We start from the raw sequence: 12,088 nt of genomic DNA, 5'->3' as shown, positions 1-12,088 counted from the left end.
CACACGAGCAACTTCATAGAAAATTATCTGCATTATATCGAAGATATTCATAAGAAGACTTCTTCATATTGTTTTCAATTTTAAGTAAGCTACACCGATATCTCGTAAAGTACTAGGTATCAGTGGGTTTTTACCATGACTTTGAGTTGCTGCAATGATTGGTCAAGTATTACCCATTTACTGTAGTAGTAATCTTCGGCATTTTATAGATATGATATGAATACAATGGCATGGCCTTGGCAAAACAATTCGTATACATAGAAATTTGGCATTAGCGAAAATCTATTTTACGTTAATTACAAGTATGATTTGTTAATACCCGAAGTTCATTTATTGTCTACAAATGACACAGAATGACAATAGACTAGTAAGTACACATTACAAAAGCAAGAGATACTGATATAAATGCATTCAAAGGATAAAAAGGAGATAATGAGATTTCAATTTTGAAGGACAGATACGTTTGTTTAAGTTACATCACATCTAGTTTAGCGATCAGTCTGACATTTGAAGATTGTTTATGAGTGTATATTGTCTAAAATAGTAATACAAGTATTTATGAACAAGCATTTTTAAGAGCATGTTTTGAAAATGCCCTTCAAATTAAAGTGTAACGATATGCGTCGGCTACAATTCTACAGCGTAGTTTATCTGTCCCATTTACAGTTCATCTCCTAGCCGGCTGCATGTTTAAGATATGCGCAATTTAATGCATAATAGTTTCCTAATTTTTACTCTCTTCTATTTGTAAATATGTCAAGGTATTGCAAATCTACTCCGACATCTCCTCAGCTCAATGCTGTCAATGACATCAAGATATATATGCTTCAAACCACTTTGATCCTTAAAATTGACATACTTAGGGAATAAGAAATCATTCTTTGAGTATTATGAGGTGATAGTTTCGGTTGGAGCGTGATCAAATCCAATAAAGCCCGAAGGGCTTTATGATAGATTTGATCACACCCCGACCGAAATTATCACCTCATAATATTCAAAGAATGATTCCTTTAATATTACTTATACATCTATTTATATAATTTAAGCCATCGTACGATTAAATTTTTAAATATAAATAAGTAAATCCCGCGGGCGCCTCAATTTGTCGTCATTTGAAGTTATGGGTTATATAGTACAAAATCGATACGTAGTGTTATCACAGGCAAAGACACTGGAAAATGTAAATATATGTAAGTAAGTGATTTGCTATCAAAATAGTAGCTAAAACAATATTGATGTCATCTTACACAAATGTAAATGTATTTATGCCCTCTCAACAAATTCAAACTTACTACATGCATATGACATTGCTCAAATGTTATGCAATTCTCCCTTGAATTATTGTATATTGCTAACCCCTTTACTACACAAAATATATTTTTTTATTTTAGTTACATTATCTAAAGCAATGCCCAGTGATTCACAGTAGGATTATTTATTAGCTGCCAATATTCTCTGTTTGCATGCTTCTAATACTAAGTACACTTCAAATATTTTGTCTTTGCCAATATTTAACAATAATATTTCAAAACGATTTAGGAATCTGTCAAGCTCTGACAGTACAAATTTAGATGGTAAAGCTTTTCACAAAACGGTATCGGAGCATACCTACATTCAAAACCCTTTCAAAGAAATTAATAGCTTTGCAAATGAGTGATCTCAAGAATTCACGTCAAGAAATGATTTTGTTCTGTGATCAAAAACATGAGGCATAATATATTTTAAAGTTATTCTATATCAACTCGCCTTGTGCACTGAATATATTATTAGTATTTGAAGTAAAAGGTTGTGTGTGAATGTGTGCGCATGGTTGCTTTTCTTTTAAATTCTGTATGACTTGTTTACAAGTACCGGTATATCAAAGCTTTCACTGCATTTTTTGGCCCGGATCCTCTCAGACTAGGATAATTATCCGTATTTTAGTTCAAATCTTATTCATTTTTAAGAGATTTTTTTTCACAGTACATCGTAAAAAAAAAACCCTGAAGCTCTAAGGGAAATTCGGGTTGACGTATGGTCATCCGAATTTCCCTCCAAAGCTTCACTTTTGCAGCTAATATAGTAAACACGCGTTAGATAATATTATTTCACTTTATTTTTAAATATTGTTAGACATTACGAGGATATTTTCAAAATTTTAATGTCATTTGTCGAGCAACAACCGATAATTATTTGTTTAGAAAGAAAGCTAGATTTTTGTTTTTGCATACATGTGCTACATGTTTATTCGTAAAAGTTTCATTCAAATCTAACCTTTTTGTGTATTAGCTTTTTTTTCTAACTAAATGTTCAATGAAACAGTTTATATTGTTTGTTGCGAGCATAAGATGCGTGTATGAAGATAATATCTACTTGTAAACAAATATGACTATGAGAACATATATCGAGCAATTATAAGCTCTGTATCTCACTTGTAACTACAAATGAGATACAGACTTTCAAATTTTGGTCAAGCATTTGAAATTTCAAAGATAACCATTCTAGACATTGAAAAATAAAATAAGAAAACTTAGAGCTTCAATCGTGTCTATGTACCTTTATTAAAAGGACATGGACACGATTTGAGCTCAAAACTTTCAAAATTTTATTTTTCCATTTTTAAAGTCCACAGTGGTTAATATGGGTTCTAATCCTATGTCAAAGTTTGAAAATCAAATATTTAGTTGCAAGCAGGATACAGAGTTTGAAATTCTTTTATATTGTAGACAAAGCTCGAGCCTTGTTATTGTTTACATATATGTGTTTTATTGGTATAAGTTTCAATCAAATGTTGCTTTCTTCTGTTGATAATATTATTTATAAATACATTAAATCAGTTAACCTTGTTTACAAGGCATTTTTTGTCAAAGAAATGGTTAATTCGTTTACTTAACATTGTTTCTAAACAAATATAAGACTCGATAATTTGTATCCTCTGTATTAGTGTATCTAGCTTTAAATTTTCAAACAATTAAATTATGGTTAATCATTCAAAACGCTCAAGTTAACCATTTTAGATATGGAAAAAAATTGATCTCAAATCGTGCCGAGGTCCCTTTAAAGGAGATAACACTTAGACTGAAATTAAGACCGTATGTCAAGATCAATGCGCTTTCATACCTTCAATAAGTATTTAGGATTAAACTGGGGGCCTTTTTTTAATTTATTTAACATTTGGAAATGGTCCTATAATTAGACTCGAATTAGAGAAACTGGCAATGAATGTGATATATTGTGTTGTTAGGTGTTAGTCATAAAACACACTATTAAAAAAACAGGGAAATACATAACAGTAAGAAATCACGCCATACATTTGGTGGGGGTGGTTTTGTTTTGATTTTTTAAAGAAATTGTTTCCCTGTTAAAACTTCCTGACTCCTTATATTGTCCCGTAACATGAATGTGCTCTTTATGTAGATCCAATCACGGTTTACCTTATCATTCCCTGAAATCCAATAAAAGGAGGAAATAAAACAAAACTCCGCGTGCAAGGGAAGTTTTTTAAGATAACCTCATAGGCATATTTTATGTGTGTGTGAGAGAGAGAGAGAGAGAGAGAGAGAGAGAGAGAGAGAGAGAGAGAGAGAGAGAGAATAATGAGAGAAAGCTGTAAGAATTTTTTTGATTTTATTAAAAACTGACACAATTAATATCAATGTTCTTGATTCTCTACTTTTGACACTTACTAGTGGAAACGAGGTTTATATACAAGGCCTTTTGCCATAACGTTTTTACTTAAAGTCATTAATTAATCGCCAGAGGTAAACACAATTAAGCAATAATTTCAATTGTTTTGAATTCAAAATATTAAATTTATTTCTTCTTATTTTTCGTTAAAGAAAAACCATTTATAAATGACAGATAGTTCTCACATTCTCTCTATCTCTTACGAAGCTTGTGTAGCATGGAAGTCCTTATTTAATCAGAAAGGTGAAAAACAGCGACATTGTCTTGGTCTTTTTAATTGATTCTCGTATGTAGCATTTCATGTAATCATAATGATAGGGAAGTTTGGCATCCCCAAAAGGTCAAAACGAAAACAATAAGTACTGGTTCGATTCTCTCCCATATGGCAGGTAGGAAAGAGTCATACGGAAACGTAGCGTGGCTTGAGATGATGCAAAAGAGACGGGGCGTTAAAAAGGTTCACCATATGTGTTTCGATTTTAAATACTGGAAGTACCACTACATATATGTCTAAATTTAAGATATGGCGTTGTCCGCATTGCTTATCGAATGTTCAAATGTCTGTAAATCAAGATGAATATCAAAATTATAAACGGTTGCACTGTGTATATGTAACTGTATATGTTGAAACATGATCAATACTGTTTTGAAAGCTTTCTCTATGTAAAAGTGACAACAATCAATGAATTGCGATTGAACATTTTGAGAAAATTCCTATTTGACGCCCGATTCAAAATATTTTCTTTCATTTTTTTTCTTTATTCTCAAAGTTTATATTAGGGTGTTATTTTTCTTTAATGTGCTCACTTTTGTTATCATTTCCATTTTTGACAATGGCCTTAAACACGTTATTTTGTTGTAATATATGTTTTATGCAATAGAAAAAAAAATAGAATATATTGAATTGATTCATCAAAACCGAAACATACGAGTCTTCCGACGCGTCAGTAATTTACCAACAGTCATCCATATGTTACTTTCCAGCTATTAATCACCCGGGCATGTTCATATAGACATCAGCTAAGCATTGGTCATATTACTTTAAGTAGTGACGTGTTCGATCGGTGGTAGGTCTGCATGCTGATGCACACTATTGCCACGTTTCACCGCTGTCACTTAAATATTTTATTGCATGTATCAGCTTTTTTAGCATATCAATTTTATCAAATGTATTTTTTTTATATCCCTGATATCATTATTGGATAACATGTGCACTTTCGCGTTTGTTTTTCTTTCTGCGAAACCGAAAGTACTTGAGCCACGAAGAATATTTGATTACCTCCACCAGCGATACTTCTATCAAATTACAGATAAAATGTACCATATGGAGATGTATATAGAATCTACATGTTTGATATCTCACTCTATATCAGTAGTTTGTGTGGGAGCCGAGGTCAGCATGAAAACATCCGACGGCTCAGAGTCTTCTGTTATATTCACATGAACAGCACACTTTCTATATCCATTGACATGTCTTCTCTCATAATGATTATCTGTTTTTACTCTTTAATCAGAAAAAATAAAACAGTTTACTGCAGGCAAGTAGCATCGGAGGTCGGGGGGGGGGGGGGCTGCCCCCCCCCCCACTTTTTCTCGCAGCAACAAATAAAATTTACATATAAAAAATTGAATTATCACTGAGTTGCCCCCCCCCCCCCCCACACTTTCTTGGAGGTATGTAAAAAATTGGTATGAAAATAAGGAAATTGGGAGTTAAATTGAAGTTATAGAAATACTACCCCCACCCCACCCCCCCTCCGATTAGGCTTTTGAAGATTTTCAAATTTCCTTTTTTTGGTGTGTGTCAAGATTTTTGGGATGAGTCTGCACCCCTCCCCCCCCCTTTCAGAAACAATGCTACGTGCCTGCACTGAATGTGAGTCATACTAATAAATGATTGATGTTTTCATATAACTTGTGTAGCTGTTATCTAAAAACATTGGAATTGGCCCAAACCATGCAGGTTATTCCGTACCCTGTCTTATATATAGTCTCTTAGTGTCTATATATTAGAGGATATATACACAGTAAACCCTTTCAACTTATCTTGTTCAGTCTTTCTTTTCATAATAACTGTTTCTTTTCTTGAACGCTGTGCTTTGTTTTATTATGACAAATGCATGCATCATGTGCATAGCTATGTACAAAACGGTAACCTGGAAGCGATGACATCAGTAAAATTACCACGAAGGCACTGAAAGCTTTTTAGATTAACAAATAAAACAGACATACAACATTATTTGGGAAGTATGTTGTGGTTTTTTAAAGCTTATAAAATTTATTATGCGCTGTTCAAACTTACCAAGAAAACCCATTAGGGAAATCTATCTGCATGTCACAGAATGTACATATTACATACGAATACTATTAAAAATGGTAATTATCGCAGCAAGTCATTTATAAATACTCAGCATACATGTACAAGTATACATAGTACAAAGGTACTTAAATCAAAGTACTGAAAGTACTGTTAGACGGTGGCGTCGTTTGAAAGTGGCATATTACATGTAACAATGAGTGATGTATGATAATTATTTTTGTAGAAAACCGCGGCCAGTATCGCATTCATGTACTAATACTTAACGCTTACTCGCACAACTAGTCGTGAGTTTCCTACATGGATAACTCTGTGGAAATCGTAGCTGTGATCTCACTCTACACTTTACAAATGCTGTGTCTCTTGGTCGTCATCTTTTGGGAAAGACCCAAAGATTTATCACAGTAGTCTTTGTCGTATAGAAGTTTGTATCTATATTTTGTATCAATATGTTTGTATATATATCAGTTGACATTAAAACCCCGTTTGAATGGTTGCCACCACATATTGAATGAATAAATCAAATCCAAAGCGATTTCATCACAGTACGCCCAAATATTTGATTGTTTGAAGAAGGGGAATTTTGGTTTTTTCCTTTTTGACCTTTGGGTTGACCCTGCAAATGGGAACAACTTTTGAAAAGTGTGGATTGGACTATTGTGCTTTAAATATATTGTGGATTTCTCAAAGTAACGAGAACAAATAAAGCTTTGGTATGATAAAATACTTATTTTTACTAACTATTTGGGCATACATATAGTATGTTAATTGTCCCTCTCGACAGCATTTTCCCTCATTTTCTTCACGGGGAAAAAGTTGCAGTCTTGTGGATCATCACATTTGCTTTTTTTCCCCTCATAGTCAGTTAATACATTAAGGTGTAAAGAAAATGGAATGGGTTTGCAAGAACCTGTCTGATAAAACTGGTATTGCTTTTGGAGTGCACGTCATCATGAAACAGAAGAGTAAATCAATATTTTATCTTCGACTTTAGGGGATTATTTCCATTTGCTCACAACGAAAGTGAATGAAAATTTAAAAAAATATCATACAGCATTCGGTCGCGGCAGTTTCATTAATCAACGTTTTAAACATTTGTTCTATTGTATTTAGCTATAGATTTATTCAAACCATTTGAATGAATTCGGGAAAGTCACATGTATATTTTATCGCTTCTCAGTACACTTTAACACGCATAAATTACTTGATACATTAAACTTTTCTAGTAAACTTACAACAAATATTGATTAATTATACAAAATAAGTTTTAAAAAACACCAAACAAACAAAATTCAAGCTGAACGCACGTTTTTCTGACCGTATAGCTGTGTATATAAAGAAGATGGGGGGGGGGGTAAGATGGCGCAACTGCCCTTTTGGTTTAGTTGTAAAATACAATTTCAAATTTAGCATTTTTTCAATTAAATATATTTGATATGTTATTATACAAGTTTACAAAATGGTAATTTCTAACTATATTCAGTTTGAAATATTTCAAAAAGATAAGAAAAAAATAATAAATTTTTAAGTTTTGGTGGTATCGAACCCAAGTTCTATAAAGTTTCCTAATGGCTGGTGCTCTAACCACTGAGCCATTTCATTCACAACAAAGTGCGTTGTTTAAATGCTATATGAGACAATGACCACGAATTTTCGGACTTGTATTATATTTCTAAAACTTTCAATTGTTGAGCTACAAAATGACATTTTTGAACTGTAGTGGGTCATCTCTCCACATTTTTGTTGAGTCCAATCGGTTTATTAAATTCCATTAAACCACATTTAGACTGTAAAAAAAAAATATTGAGCTCAGACCCACTCTATGAAAGAAAATGAATTGAAGTTAATCTGATCTATCTAATCAGTCCTCATATGGTCATTTTACACGCCTTATTCGCCCATCTTCTTTGATTTTATTCTTTGCATGTACTAAACAATAGATCTAGGGTTCGCAAATCCCGGCAATATTTTCGGAAAGCTTTATTTCTGTAGCTCAGCAGAATTCTACAGTCATCTATGAAGCACATTTTTTTGCCTTCATGTTTCATTATTTATCGCAAATATAGCATGAATGTATACGCTACGGCCGATGTAGCATTGTGTTAAGTGATGACACTTTCTAACCGGTGTGTATTTCAATTGCGAGTCGCAACAAACTGGCGCATTTATATAGGCCCGCCTATTTGTAAATGCATGTTGATAAAATGATGCTAACACTTGGAAACAAATGTCGAAGAAAGTTCATAATAGAGTTGTACTCGCGAATTAAGAATCATTTGAGAGCAAACGGGGCGATGTTTACGTACATATGTAAATAATATTATCTGTTAGTGAAAAAATGCCCCCAAACCAAAGAAAAGATGCTCTCTTACATTACCGTTCATTATGTACCATAAATGTATATGGAATATCGCATGTTTTTTCTCACAAAAAAGCTAGCGTTTGCTGCAAATTAGAGATACACGAGCTGACACGCCGTGAAATCCATAAGACGTTTTACAGCATATGTAAAAAAAAATCTGAACTAAAAATCTTTGAAACATCGTAAAATGTAGTTTATAAACATTTAAAATGGCGACTCGATTTGCACGTGAATTTTACAATCCGACGTCGATTAGCGTGTTTGAGAGAAAGTCAGCAGCAAGTAAAGCGTCAACATCTGCAGTAAATATTGTCTGATGAATATTGAGGTGCCTGTAATAAAATTTATGTTTCTACAGACTGAGTGAGGTACAAAATAAGGTACATTGTAAATCACAGGTCAGTCTAAAATTTAACACATTTGTATCGTAAATTTAAAGTTTTTGTGTGTTTGAAAACACATGCACACTTGTAGAAGAAACTGTGCCATTGATCGGTTGAAGTTCAATAATATGTAATTTATGTAAAATTCATTGTCAGTATCTGTTGTGAATTCTTTGGAATAAGCTACAACAACAAAAAATATACTGCTCAACTAAAACTAATGCGTTGAAAATGGCTGAATTTATCGATGAAGCATAATTGCTGAAATATGAAATGGCAAACCAGTTTAAATAGTGTGTTTCTGACAATTATTTATATCATAAAAAACAAGAAGCAATTATTGTGAGATCTCTTGACCAATTATCGCAGTGATATAGTTTATATGCAGTCCTGATACAGAGTTAAACGTCAAAACTGGCAGTTTGAGCCTTATCATGATTATTAATACCGCGTAAGCAGATAGGGTAACGGCTCATTTAAAATAAAATACAATTTCATACATTATCTAAATGTATGTACAAAATAATTAGCAGCTATAATGCTTAAAATATCTGATAAGATTAAAATGAGTTCTCATACTGAAATCGACACGTAGATAAAACACTGCATACATGTACCTAACAGAGTTATCGTTCGTTATCCGCTAGGGTCCCCGTGAGAAATACCCTTCCGGTCAGGACCGTAGCAATAGACAGTGGCTATAAATAGCCACCGTCTAATAAATAGCCACCGTCTAAAAACTATCGAAATAGACAAGTCATTTATATTCCGGCATACCGGTATATACAAGTACCAAGAAAAGAAGTAGAAAACGAAACAGGGGGATTTTTTTGAAAATTCTTTGATTACCAGGAAGTTCTTTGAAAGCCTGAGAGGTACATCAGATCTCTCAAGTTTAAATCACAATATTATACAGTGTTTATTCAAGTATTCATCATGATTAAAATTCACACGGGAAGAAAAATTACAATCTAAACAATCACAAAGAAGAGACGCCGGATGTTTAAAGATGACAAAAACACGATTTTAATCTGAGTCACAACTCTCTTTATTGAGAAAAAAAAGCCCCAAAAAGTCTAGTCCAAATGTCCTATATGACATTAATGCAAACTTTTGTAGTTTTAACATTAAACGAATTGATCTATTTATCTACAAAGTACTATATCATATGTACCAAGTTTATACACACCTTGGGATGTCATGACCAGTATTGAATTATCAATGATATCCACCAATATGTGTCTCGAAGATTTTTAAATAATCTAAAATGTACAGTAATTCACTTCAAAATTATCAAAAACACAAAAAAAACCAAGTAGATAGTGTTTACTTACATGCACAATTCTCCTCTTCTTAGCATGTATATATATACACCTTGTCTAGATTCTTGTGTGAATCAAGTACATAGGCGTTCCGAACAGAGTAGTCCTTACATGAAAAATACTTAGTATGTAGCTCTCAAATCGGCAACATTGCAATAACTTGTGATGGCTATATAAGTTATATAACCTTTTCAAAGAGGATATAATGATTCTATACATCAAAGTATTGTCCATGTAAAATGGTTGACAAATACGTCTGGAGTGGTTCATATTATAGGTTGTTTTTGGTCGTGAATTTATTTTGACTTGTACAGTGGCTTTGTTAATACGCTATTAACTCAATCTCTTCACCAAAAGAAAGATCTACCTTTCAGACAGGTGTTTACCTGTTACAAACAATCTTAGCTGACAAAGTTTTAAATTACTCATCAGTATTTCATAATTCACGTGAAATCACATAGACCAAACAATATATTATCTTCAGATGTAGAAGATTGTCTCATTTCTAGTTATCGTTCATCGAAGTTAGTGCAAATCACCATCAAATTTTAGAAATGACGTAAATAAAGTTAAATACTCATTGTGCTCATTCTGGGTCCACATATGAACGATAACTCTCCAAAACAAAAAGGCAAATAGTATAGTGGTGGTTCTTGTTACTGTAAGTTAAATTTTAGAAGAAACAGTGGCAGTTAGTCTTAGTATGAATTAGTAGTTGTATATGTATTTACAACCCTTGCCTGACTACTAAGAGTTTTGTCCTAGTCCTTCACAAATTGGTTAGAAGTAGTTATGTTTCAAGTACAATGTACCTTTTCATAAAATCAGAACAATTTTTTATTCATTTATTTATTTATTCGTTGTAAATTCTTGTTTTTCCCCATACAATTGTACAAATTAATATTAACCTACCAAGAAGTAAAGAACGTCTTGCGCATGCAGTCAGCGCGCAGAGCACGCCGTGGACGCGCGGTAACAACTCCTAGAACGCCATGAGCGCTCGGCGGAAGAGAGCGCAGTTAATCGCCAAGTAGAACTCTGTGGAAGCTGCAATCAGTTTTTAGAACGCAGTTCGCAGTTCGCAATTGAATAGTAGAACGCAGTTCGCAATTCAAAATTTAGAATTCATATTCGCAGTTCGCAATTGAATAGTGAACTGCGTTCTATCTAGAACGCAGTTCGCAATTCAAAATTTAGAATTCATATCTGGGCCCGATTGCCTTATATGCAATTGAATAGTGAACTGCGTTCTATCTAGAACGCAGTTCGCAATTCAAAATCTAGAATTCATATTTGGGGCCCGATTGCCCCCCTGAAGGCCGCTCCTGCAGTACTGTACTAGCTTGGAGACAACGTTTATCTCATAGTTCCCTGTTGCGCAAAAGAGAAATTCGAATATTATGCAAAAGTGTAATTACATGTACTTTATTGCAAAACAAGCCCCCCCCCCCCCCCCCCCGAAAAAAACCACCACGATATCAATAGACATTTTCGATTACTTTCGTCGCTTAACTTGTTGCTTCTAAAGTCAATAAAGCAAGAACATGTCAACTTGGAACTGTGTTGATCAAGTATAGATATCGCTAGATTCTGGATGACGAAGATGGTAAACATTGTTGTAACTAAATAATTTCAAAACCTAAAATGAGAACTCCGAGAGGTTGGTGCAGGGTAGTCGTTGAGAACTTCCGATCTTTGAGATGTTGTTGTTATACTAGTACATGTAGGGATGGCATCTATTGTTCTATAAAATTAAGGAGGCTGGATGGTCAACAAATTACCCATCAGATCTGCCTTAAAATTATAGACATGATTTCTTTATATAGCCTTTACCTATTATTTAATAATAAAAAAAAACAGCTGGGCTTTATTTATTTTACAACGATTGATAAACAAGTTCTACAACTTATATTAATATCTTTCGTTGGCACGGATGTTAGCTCAAGGGGGTCATTAATGTGGGAGGAAGCCGGAGTGCCCGGAGAAAACCCACGTGTCCAAGCGGGCGACCACCATACCATTATTTAATCAAGAAAAA

The sequence above is a fragment of the Crassostrea angulata genome, chromosome 4 (assembly GCF_025612915.1).
Source record: "Crassostrea angulata isolate pt1a10 chromosome 4, ASM2561291v2, whole genome shotgun sequence".
In the NCBI taxonomy this organism is placed as follows: Eukaryota; Metazoa; Mollusca; class Bivalvia; order Ostreida; family Ostreidae; genus Magallana; species Magallana angulata.
The sequence above is the reverse complement of the archived record's forward strand: the minus strand, read 5'-3'. Positions refer to the sequence as shown.